The following is a 12,186-nucleotide window of genomic DNA, read 5'->3' as shown; positions in this document are numbered from 1 at the left end:
CAATTCTTCGGTCTTTCTTATTCCCTGTCAAGCTTTCACATGCCTATGATGTGATTTAAAATACCATGGCCTGGGCCAGGCGCACCTTAGTCTTCAAGGTGACATCTTTGCTATTCAACACTTTAAAGAGATCCTTTGCAGCAGATTTACTCAGTGCAATGTGTCTTTTGGGTTTTTGACTGCTGCTTCCATGGCCACTGATTGTGGATCCAAGTAAAATGAAATCCTTGACAACTTCAATCCTTTCTCCGTTTATCATGATGTTGCTCATTGGTCCAGTCATGAGGATTTTTGTTTTCTTTACGTTGAGGTGCAATCCATACTGAAGGCTGTGGTCTTTGATCTTCATTAGTAGGTGCTTCAAGTCCTCTTCAATTTCAGCAAGCAAGGTTGTGTCATTTGCATAATGCAGGTTGTTAATGAGTCTTCCTCCAATCCTGATGCCCTGTTTTTCTTCATACAGTCCAGCTTCTCAGATTATGTGTTCATCAAACAGATTGAATAGGTATGGTGAAAGAATACAACCCGGACGCACACCTTTCCTGACTTTCAACCAATCGGTATCCCCTTGTTCTGTCCAAACAACTGCCTCTTGATCTATGTAAAGGTTCCTCATAAGCACAATTACGTGTTCTGGCATTCCCATTCTTTGCAATGTTATCCATAATTTGTTATGATCCACACAGTCGATTGTCTTTGCATAGTCAATAAAACACAGGTGAACATCCTTTTGGTATTCTCTGCTTTCAGCCTGGATCCATCTGACATCAGCAATGATATCCCTGGCTCCACGTCCTCTTCTGCAACCGGCCTGAATTTCTGGCAGTTCCCTGTTGATATACTGCTGCAGCCATTTTTGAATGATCTTCAGCAAAATTTTGCTTGCATGTGATATTAATGATATTGCTCTATAATTTCCACATTCAGTTGGATCACCTTCCTTGGGAATAGGCATAAATATGGATCTCTTCCAGTCAGTTGGCCAGGAAGCTGTCTTCCATATTTCTTGGCATAGACGAGTGAGCACCACCAGCGCTGCACCTGTTTTTGAAACATCTCAATTGGTATTCCATCAATTCCTGAAGCCTTGTTTTTCACCAATGCCTTCAGAGCAGCTTAGACTTCTTCCTTCAGTACCATCAGTTCCTGATCATATGCCACCTCTTGAAATGGTTGAATATCAACTAATTCCTTTTGGTATAATGACTCTGTGTATTCCTTCCATCTTCTTTTGATGCTTCCTGCATCATTTAATATTTTCCCCATAGAATCCTTCACTATTGCAACTCGAGGCTTGAATTTTTTCTTGAGTTCTTTCAGCTTGATATTGGTTTTCCATCTCCAGCTCTTTGCACATGTCATTATAATACTTTGTCTTCTCGAGACGCCCTTTGAAATCTTCCATTCAGTTCTTTTACTTCATCGATTCTTCGTTTTGCTTTAGCTGCTTGACGTCCGAGAGAAGTTTCAGAGTCTCCTCTGACATCCATCTTGGTCTTTTCTTTCTTTCCTGTATTTTCAATGACTTCTTGCTTTCTTCATGTGTGATGCCCTTGATGTCATTTCACAACTCGTCTGTGTCTTCAGTCACTAATGTTTAATGCATCAGATCTATTCTTCAGACGGTCTCTAAGTTCAGGTGGGATGTACTCAAGGTCATATTTTGGCTCTTGTGGACTTGCTCTGATTTTCTTCAGTTTCAGCTTGAACTTGCATACGAACAATTGATGGTCTGTTTCGCAGTTGGCCCCTGGCCTTGTTCTGACTGATGATATTGAGCTTTTCCATCGTCTCTTTCCACAGATGTAGTCAATTTGATTTCTGTGTGTTCCATCTGGCAAGGTCCATGTGTATAGTCACTGTTTATGTTGGTGAAAGAAGGTATTTGCAATGAAGAAGTCGTTGGTCTTGCAAAATTCTATCATTCGATCTCTGGCATTGTTTCTATCACCAAGGCCATAATTTCCAACTACTGATCCTTCTTTGTTTCCAACTTTCACGTTCCAATCACCAGTAATTATCAATGCATCTTGATTGCATGTTTGACCAATTTCAGACTGTAGCAGCTGATAAAAATCTTCTATTTCTTCATCTTCGGCCCTAGTGATTGGTGCGTAAATTTGAATAATGGTTGTATTAACTGGTCTTCCTTGTAGGCGCATGGATGTTATCGTATCACCAACAGCATTGTACATCAGGATAGATCTTGAAGCATTCTTTTGGACGATGAATGCAACACCATTCCTCTTCAAGTTGTCATTCCCAGCATAGTAGACTATATGATTGTCTGATTCAGAATGGCCAATACCAGTCTGTTTCAGCTCACTAATGCCTAGTATATCGATGTTTATGTGTTCCATTTCATTTTTGACGATTTCCAATTTTCCTAGATTCATACTTTGTACATTCCAGGTTCTGATTATTAATGGATGTTTGCAGCTGTTTCTTCTCATTTTGAGTCGTGCCACATCAGCGAATGAAGGTCCTGAAAGCTTTACTCCATCCACATCATTAAGGTGGACTCTACTATGAGGAGGCAGCTCTTCCCCTGTCATCTTTTGAGTGCCTTCCAACCTGGGGGCTCATCCTCAAGCACTATATCAGACAATGTTCCACTGCTATGTATAAGGTTTCCAGTGGCTCATGCTTTTCAGAAATAGTCTGCCAGGTCCTTCTTCCTAGTCTGGAAGCTCAGCTGAAACCTTTCCTCCATGGGTGACCCTGCTGGTATCTGAATACCGGTGGCATAGCTTCCAGCATCACAGCAACACACAAGCCCCCACAGTATGACAAACTGACAGACACCTGGAGGGGTGTGAATATACCATAATTTATTTATCCATTCATCTGTTGATGGGCACCTTGGTTGCTTCCGTCTTTTTGCTATTGTAAACAGTGTAGCAGTGAACATGGGTGTGCATATATCTGTTCGTGTAAAGGCTCTTATTTCTCTAGGGTATATTCCAAAGAGTGGGATTGCTGGATCGTATTGTAGTTGTATTTCTAGGTTTTTAAGGACATGCCAAATCGATTTCCAAAGTTGTTGTACTATTTTACATTCCCACCAACAGTGTAGAAGTGTTCCAATCTCTCCATAGCCTCTCCAGCATTTATTTTGTGTTTTTTGGATTAATGACAGCCTTGGTGGAGTGAGGTGAAATCTCATTGTAGTTTTGATCTGCATTTCTCTAATGGCTAATGATCGTGAACATTTCCTCATATATCTGCTAGCTACCTGAATGCCTTCTTCAGCGAAGCGTCTATTCATATCTTTTGCCCATTTTTTAATTGGGTTATTTGTCTTTTTGTAGTTGAGTTTTTGCAGTATCATGTAGATTTTAGAGATCAGGTGCTGATGGGAAATGTCATAGCTAAAAACTTTTTCCCAGTATGTAGGTAATCTTTTTACTCTTTTGGTGAAGTCTTTTGATCAGCATAAGTGTTTGATTTTTAGGAGCTCCCAGTTACCTAGTTTTTCTTCTGCATTGTTAGTAATGTTTTGTATACCGTTTATGCCATGTATTAGGGCTCCTAACATCATCCCTATTTTTAATTCCAAGATCTTTATCATTTTAGATTTTATGTTTAGGTCTTTGATCCATTTTGAGCTCGTTTTTGTGCATGGAGTGAGGTTTGGGTCTTGTTTCATTTTTTTGCAGATGGATATCCAGTTATGTCAGCACCATTTGTTAAAAAGACTGTCTTTTCCCCATTTAACTGCTTTGGGGTCTTTGTCAAATATCAACTGCTTATATGTGGATGGATTTATGTCTGGATTCTCAATTCTGTTCCATTGGTCTATGTATCTGTTGTTGTACCAGTACCAGGGTGTTTTGACTACTGTGGGTGGTATAATAGGTTCTAAAATCAGGTAAAGTAGGGCCTCTCACTTTGTTCTTCTTTTTCAGCAATGCTTTACTTATCCAGGCCTCTTTCCCTTCCATATGAAGTTGGTGATTTGTTTCTCCATCTCATTAAAAAATGTCCTTGGAATTTGGATTGGTATTGTATTAAATCTATAGATCGCTTTTTGTAGAATAGACATTTTTATAATGTTAAGTCTTCCTATCCATGAGCAAGGTGTGTTTTTCCACTTATGTACGTCTCTTTTGTTTTCTTGCAGAAGTGTTTTGTAGTTTTCTTTGTATAAGTCTTTTACATCTCTGGTAAGGTTATTCCTAAGTATTTTATCTTCTTGGAAGCTACTATAAATGGTATTGATTGGGTGGTTTCCTCTTCAATGTTCTTTTTGTTGGTGTAGAGGAATCCAACTGATTTTTGTATGTTTATCTTGTATCCCAGTACTCTGCTCTACTCTTCTATTAGTTTCAGTAGTTTTCTTGAGGATTCCTTAGGGTTTTCTCTGCATAAGACCATGTCATCTGCAAATGGAGATACTTTTACTTCTTCCACCAATGGAAAGTTTTAAAACACATATTTAGGCAATGATTGGGCATTAAAATGTCTTTCTAATTCACCTTGGGAAGCGTATGCTGTAGCAATGAGTGCAATCTTGGAATCGTCCATTCAGATTCTCGATGTCTTAGAAAATATTGCTAATGAGCAGACATAAAAAAGAGATACCAAAAAGTAGCTGAAAACATTGCCAACAAAATGCAAACACTAAAGTATATATTTATATTGGTTTTGTGGAATAACATATTGCAGCATTTTCATCAGACAAGTCAAGCTCTCCAAGATTCATTCAGAAGTAAATTTAAAGACATGCACAGAGAAGATTTTGAAAACACAACAAAATGAATACTGCCAAATACTGAGTAACGAGCAGTTCACCGTCATAGAATCTTTAGAAAGAAAAAGGTAAATGATGTAAGTGCTCCAGAAGTACCACTGAGTGATGATTTTGCATGACCACGTACTATACCGTTGTCGACACACTCAAATCTTACATGAAAAGAAGGGTGAAAGTGTATGAAGTTCTTCCAAATATATTTTCCTTCTTAAACAATGTGGGTATACCTGATGAAGAATGCAGGAAGGTATCCAAGAAATTAGTGCAGGCTTATCACGACTTAAATATAAACCTTTATGGAGAACTGTGATAATTTCACTCTTACATGGGTTTTTTGTTTTGTTTTTATGAGAACTAAGTTTACAGATTCAGGAAAGATGAATTTCACTCATATAGGCATGTATGATTTCATTATAGAAGATAAAATACAATGAGTATTTCCCAATGTTGAAATTGCATGACACATATTCCTATGTTTAATGATCACAAACTGCACAACAGGACGCTCATTTTCATCCCTAAAGAGACTCAAAAACCCTCAGCCTACAGCAATGATTCAAGAAAAACTCGATTCATTATCCTTGTTATGTATGGAAGTAGGTATTGTTCAGCATCTTAAATGTGATGAAATCGTTGAGGAATTTGTAAGGGCAAAGAATAGAAAGAAATGTATTAAATAATAGCATGTTAGAGATGAAAGATCTACCAAAAAATAAAACAAAGTAATTTGTTATTCTGATCATTAAGTTTTCTTTTGTGACATATGTTCATTTATAATTATATCATTTATTATAAAACAAGCATCAAAACCGAAGTATGAGCTGTTTAAAGCAAAATTGGTGAAAGTCAATTTTTCAGTGTGGGAGATCAACAGAATTTTACATTGACTGTTGAAACAACTATGTTCACTAACTCATTTTCTTTGTTGTAGAATATGCGAAATGTTCTTTTCGTAAAAAATGTGATATATAGTAGAAATCTTAGTACCCCCATCCACTAAAAATTTATAATCCAGTTTACCTCAATCTGCTAAAAAGGCATAAGCACTTTTGCCTTCAATCACTAATATTATGTTGTTGTTAGGTGCCCTCGAGTCGATTCTGACTCATAGCGACCTTATGTACAACAGAACGAAACACTGCATGGCCCTGTGACATCTTCTGTGACATCTTCACAGTCGTTACTATGTTTGATCCCATTGTTGCAGCACTGTGTCAATCCATTTCAGTGATGGTCTTCCTTTTTTTCGATGACCCTCTATTTCACCAAGCAGGATGTCCTTCTCCAGGGACTGGTCGCTGCTGACAACATGTCCAAAGTGTATGAAACATAGAGTCACCATCTCCTTTCCAAGGAGCATTCTGACTATACTTCTTCCAGGACAGATTTGTGCATTCTGCTGGCAGCCCATGTTATATTCAATATCCTTCAGCAACACCATAATTCAAGGCATCAATTCTTCTTCAGTCTTCCTTATTCATTGTCCAGTTATAGCATGCATATGAGGTGATTGAAAATGCCGTGGCTTGGGTCAGACACACCTTAGTCCTCAAAATGACATCTTTGCTTTTTTTTTTTTTTAACCTTTAAAGAAGTCTTTTGCAGCAGATTTGCCCAATGCAATGTGTCGTCTGATTTCTTGACTGCGCTTCCATGGGCGTTGATTGTGGATTCAAGTAAAATGAAATCCTTGACAACTTTAATCTTTTCTTCGTTTATCATGATGTTGCTTATTGGTCCAGTTGTGAGGATTTTTGTTTTCTTTATGTTGAGTTGTAATCCATACTGAATGCTGTAGTCTGTGATCTTCATTAATAAGTGTTTCAAGACTTCTTTACACTCAGCAAGAAAGGTTGTGTCATTTGCATATCACACGTTGTTAATGAGTCTTCCTCTAGTCCTGATGCTGAATTCTTCTTCATATAGACCAGCTTCTCAGATTATATGCTCAGCATACATTTTGAATAAGTATGGTGAAAAGATACAGCCCTGGCACATACCTTTTCTGACTTTAAACCACTCAGTATCCCCTTGTTCTGTTTGAATGACTGCCTCTTGGTCTATGTACAGGTTCCTCATGAGCACAATCAAGTGTTTGGGAATTCCCATTCTTCACAATGCTTTCCGTAATTTGTTATGATCCACACAGTCAAATGCCTTTGCAGAGTCAGTAAAACACAGGTAAACATCTTCTGGTATTCTCTGCTTTCATTCAGGATCCATCTGACATCCACAATGATATCCCTTGTTCCACGTCCTCTTCTGCATCTGGCTTGAATTTCTGGCAGTTCCCTGTCAATATACTGCTGCAGCTGCTTTTGAATGATCTTCAGCAAAATTTTACTTGGGAGTAATATTAATGATATTGTTTGATATTTTCTGCATCTGGTTGGATCACCTTTCTCTGGAATAGACATAAATATGGATCTCTTCCAGTTGGTTGGTCAGGTAGCTCTCTTCCAAATTTTTTGGCGTAGATGAATGAGCTCTTCCAGTGCTGCATTTGTTTGTTGAAACATCTCAATTGGTATCCCATCAATTCCTGGAGCCTTGGTTTTTGCTGATGTCTTCAGTGCAGCTTGGACTTTTTCTTTCTTTCAGAACCACCAGTTGTTGATCATATTATGCCCCCTCCTGAAATGGTTGAACACTGACCAATTCTTTTTGGTCAGTGACTCTGTGTGTTTCTTCCATACTCTTTTGATGCTTCTTGCATCGTTTAGTATTTTGCCCATAGAATCCTTCAATATTGTAACTCAAGGCTTGAATTTTTTCTTCAGTTCTCTCAGCTTGAAAAATACCGAACATGTTCATCCCTTTTGGTTTTCTAACTTCTCTTTAGCTACTCTGTGTTCAACACCAACTTTCAGAGTCTCTTCTGACATCCATTTTGGTCTTCTATTTCCTGTCTTTTTAATGATCTCTTGCTTTCTTCATGTATGATATCCTTGATGTCATCCCACAATTAGTTTGGTCTTCAGTTGTTAGTGTTCAATGCATCAAATCTATTCTTGAGAAGGTCTGTAAATTCAGGTAGGATATACACACACAAACATACATACATATGTATATATATGTAGATACACACATAATATATATTAGATATTATTTTTTAGAATAGATTTAGATTTACACAAAAATTAAGAAGATAGTACAAAGAGTTCCCAGTTTCACCTATTATTATCATCTTAGTTTAGTACAGAGCCCAGGTGGCACAGTGATTAAGAACTATAGCTGCTACCCACAAGGCCAGCAGTTTGAATCCACCAACTGCTCCTTGGAAACCCTATGGGGCAGTTCTACTCTCTTTTATAGGGTTGCTATGAGTTGGAATCCACCGGAAGGTTTGGTGTTTTCTTTATATTGGCATAGTACAATTGTTACAATTAATAAGTCAATATTGGTACATTATTATTAACTAATGTTTGTACTGTATTCATATTTCCTTAATTTTTCCCTAATGTCTTTTTTCTGTTCCAGGAACCTATCCAAGATACCACATTACATTTAGTTGTCATGTTTCCTTAGGCTCCTCTTAGCTGTGACAATTTCTAACAGTTTCCTTTATTTTGATTGCCTTGATAGTTTTTAAAATACTAATCAGGTATTTTGCAGCTGACTTTTTTTTTTTTTTTAAAGATACACAAAAACAACAGAAGAGAGATCTCTGTGAAGTTGGAAAAGTTATATGAACCAAAATGCCACCTAAAGGTTCAGGGAAATTAATTTTACGTTAAAATAAGCAACAGAAAGTTGCTGAGATCAAATCCCATACAAAGTTACTATAAGAAAAAAGAGAACTGAGAGCAGAATAGCATCCCTACAAACAATAAAACACGCCAGAAAGACATATGCAAAAAAAGAGAAAAACTGTAATATACTGCTTCAAAACAAGATAGAAAATTTAAGAAAATTATCCAAGACATGTAAGGACAACGTAAATCACAATTAGAAAAACCCATAAATTAGGTGATAGTTCTAAAAAAAGAATTAAAAATAAAAGAAAAAGCTAAGATTAAAGGAATGCGAGAGTGAGTAAACACAACAGGTAATTCCTTGAGAGAAATAGAATGAGAGAAATTTTACCTTTCGAAAAGTGATAAAAGAAAAGATTTAGAAGAATGTGACAAATATAGGAAAGGCAAAGAAAATAAAGCAGATAGAAAGAAAAGAAAAGCCAAGAAATGGGATAGAACAAATGCTAAAATTTGAGAAAACAATCCCGAAATAAAAGACAGTATTTGGAACTACATATTAAAAAGTAGCACACTGTGGACCTTAGAATACTGACAGGTTCAGTATTCTACACCAAGAGAAATTCTAGTAAAGTTACTGAGCTTTAAAGGAAAAAAAAAAAAAAAAAAAAACCCTGGCTCTTTGTGCAGGTAGGCAGAGAGTATGTGACATGTTAGAAAAATAAAATTATTATTTTTAATAATGCAATAATTATTATCAGAATTTTCAACAACAATGCTTTATTCCAGAAGAATATGGTATAAAATATTTAAGACACTCAAGAAAAAAAATGTATGCCAAGGATTTTATATGAAGCAAACTGACTTTCAAGTGAAAAAGGCATAAAACCCTATAGCAACAATACTAGATTTGTATTGGAAATATAAAGTATGAATTGATGAGATATTGTATTTTTTTAAATACATGTATGTATCTGGTGTGTGTGTTTCATAACTCTGTTTACTGAAGAGGCCTAGAAACAATGACAACAAGAAAACATCCCTAGATCCCAGATGCGGTCTTAAAATAGCTTTCCCCTTTAAAAGAAATCAAGGTTTCTTGGACAAATGGCTGATTCCAAGTCTGGCGCAGGAAATATACAGATGTCTGAAACTTCTTATATCAGATAGCCAGGTAGCTATCAAATGCTAATACAGTTATGTCTAAAGGATTTGGGAGTCAAATTGAAAAAGGCTCCCACCTGCCAAAGGTGGGACAATTTGAGCTTCAATACAAGTAAGAATTGCAGTAGCTTAAAACCCACCTTCTGAAGATAACAGGGATCAATTTGTTATCTTGAAAACAAAAAGGAAGAATCCTACTTTTCCTTTGTGAACTGTACTACTAGGTAAGTATATCCTTATAAAATCATTGCAACTAATAAGTGAAAACAAAGAGATACAACTATAATATGACAATATTGCAACTCCCAGTGAATTAATAGATCTAGGTATTGAATATCAATGGTTGTTTAAAGAAAAACAGAGAGAAAGCAGACATTATGTACCTCTTGATGAAAGAATAGAACCTTAACTCTAGTTCTGCCAAACTGTATCTGATTCAGCTTCTGGACCAAGCTGCCAAATGGAAGAATACCCACAAAATACCAAGGACAGAAGAACATACTGAACTGCACCGAGAGTATGCAGTCAGGCAAAACCAGTCTGTGGAGAACCCTGCAGGTCAAACTGCCTGAGATTTTTCAACAGATAAATTGGAAGGAAAAAAGAAAATAAGGTAGGACGTAGAATTTGTGGATTAAAAGACAGTGAAAATAGATACCAGGTTTTAAAGGGTGGGCAAAATTAAACCACAGTATCTCAGGATGCACACGTAGGTGATAAAACCATAAAGAAACAAGGAAATGATTACTTTTAAACTCAGGGTAGAGGGTATTCTGGAAGGAGGAAGGGTTGTGACCGGGATAGAGCATGTGGAGGGGACCTACGCTAGTTCTCGTTCTTCCTCTGAGTGGTGGTTGCAAGGGCGTTCACCTAATAATACTTCTCTAAGCCATACATTTGTTTTTAAAAAAAAAATTTTTATTTTTAAGCCATACATTTGTTTTGTGGGGGTTTTCTGTAATCCGTGTTTTATTTTGCATTCATAAAGATTTTTTTTAAAAGTTCAAAAATATTTTTAATAATCTTTTATTGTTGTAAAAACAGATATAACATAATATTTGCCGATGCAACACTTTCCAGGTATACGATTTAGTGATAGCAATTACATTAATCAAGTTATGCAACCATCACCCATAATTGATGACAAATTTTCCATCACCATGATAACAGATTGTTCTTAAAAACTGTTTTTGAGTTGTGAACTCCTTTGACATTCTGAGGAAAGTCCATCCTAGAAAAATGTGACAGTGTCCAAATACTGCTTAAAGAATCAGGGGATTTATGGACACCTCTGACGTCATAATTATGATGGCACTGGGAATCATAAGCTCAGATGAACAATTCCTGCTTTACTCGAGAGAGGATAAGTTGAGTTCAGACAAAATTTGAAATCAACTGATAGCAAAAGAATTAACAGAACTAGCTTATCATGGGCCAAAATGAACTCTTTGTTTTCACAGAAAGAAGAGTTTTTAAATTGGAGTCTTTATGTGAACTTCAAGGAGCCTGAGAACCCCTAGAAATGGTATGGAATATTTTTTGTGAATAGGCATAAGCATCTTTGGAGAGAAAGGGTTCAAGGATTTCATTAGCTGTCAGAGGGGTCTGTGACCCTAAAAGAACCCAGGAGAACTTGAAGGAGCTGTGATATTCCTCCAAGCTGATGTACCATCCTGGGGAATAGAGTATGCTCTTCTGGGCCTCTGCTAACTGGGGAGAGGGTACCACTCTCTGGACTCCAGAGAGCTTTCTTATGTTCTCTCCTCCACCCCTGATCCCAATGATAGGATCAGGCCAGGGAAGCAGCAAAGGGCTCTTGAACTCCCAGACAGGTCTTTGCTCACCAGCTTATGCCTGTATCTGGGTAACAGAGGCATGTCCCCATTCTTTCAGTTCCAGAAGAGTGAATCACTAGGTTTCCCAGCTATCAGTCTTTACAATAGGTGTTCAAGCAGATCTGTTATCACCTTCACTATGAGCCAAGGCGGTGCAGTGATTAAGAAAGAGCTCGGCTGCTGACCAAAAGGTTGACAGTTCGAATCCACCAGCCGCTTTTTGGAAACCCTATGGGCTAGTTCTACTCTGTTGTATAAGGTCGCTATGAGTCAGAATCAACTCCATGGCACACAACATCATTTACTTAATGTTTTCCTCTTTAAGTAAAGTTACATTTTAAAAATAATATGTGTGGATTTAAAATCCCTTTTCTCGTTTAAATGTAAGTTTACTTAAATAGAAAACTGCTCCTGAAATGAGTAAAAAAAAAGAGTAGTGCTAATTACCTTTTCATTCTTAGCATTTCTCAGTGTGACACCATCACAACGCTTGCTTCAGAGTCACCTGGGTCATGAGGACTCAGAAACACTTGGGGAGAGGTGTGAGTTCTACATTTTCATGAGCTTCCCAGGTGATTCTCACTCAGGGTCCCAATTTCCTTATCTGTAAAATGGGTATAAGAAAACCCACCTCATAGGATTCTTGTGAGAATTGTATGAGATAATGTTTGATAAGGAATGGCACACGGAACACACTCAGTGTGCTCTTCACAGACCCCTCTATGTTCTGAGTTTTTAT

The sequence above is a fragment of the Loxodonta africana genome, chromosome 5 (assembly GCF_030014295.1).
Source record: "Loxodonta africana isolate mLoxAfr1 chromosome 5, mLoxAfr1.hap2, whole genome shotgun sequence".
Taxonomy (NCBI): Eukaryota; Metazoa; Chordata; class Mammalia; order Proboscidea; family Elephantidae; genus Loxodonta; species Loxodonta africana.
The sequence above is the reverse complement of the archived record's forward strand: the minus strand, read 5'-3'. Positions refer to the sequence as shown.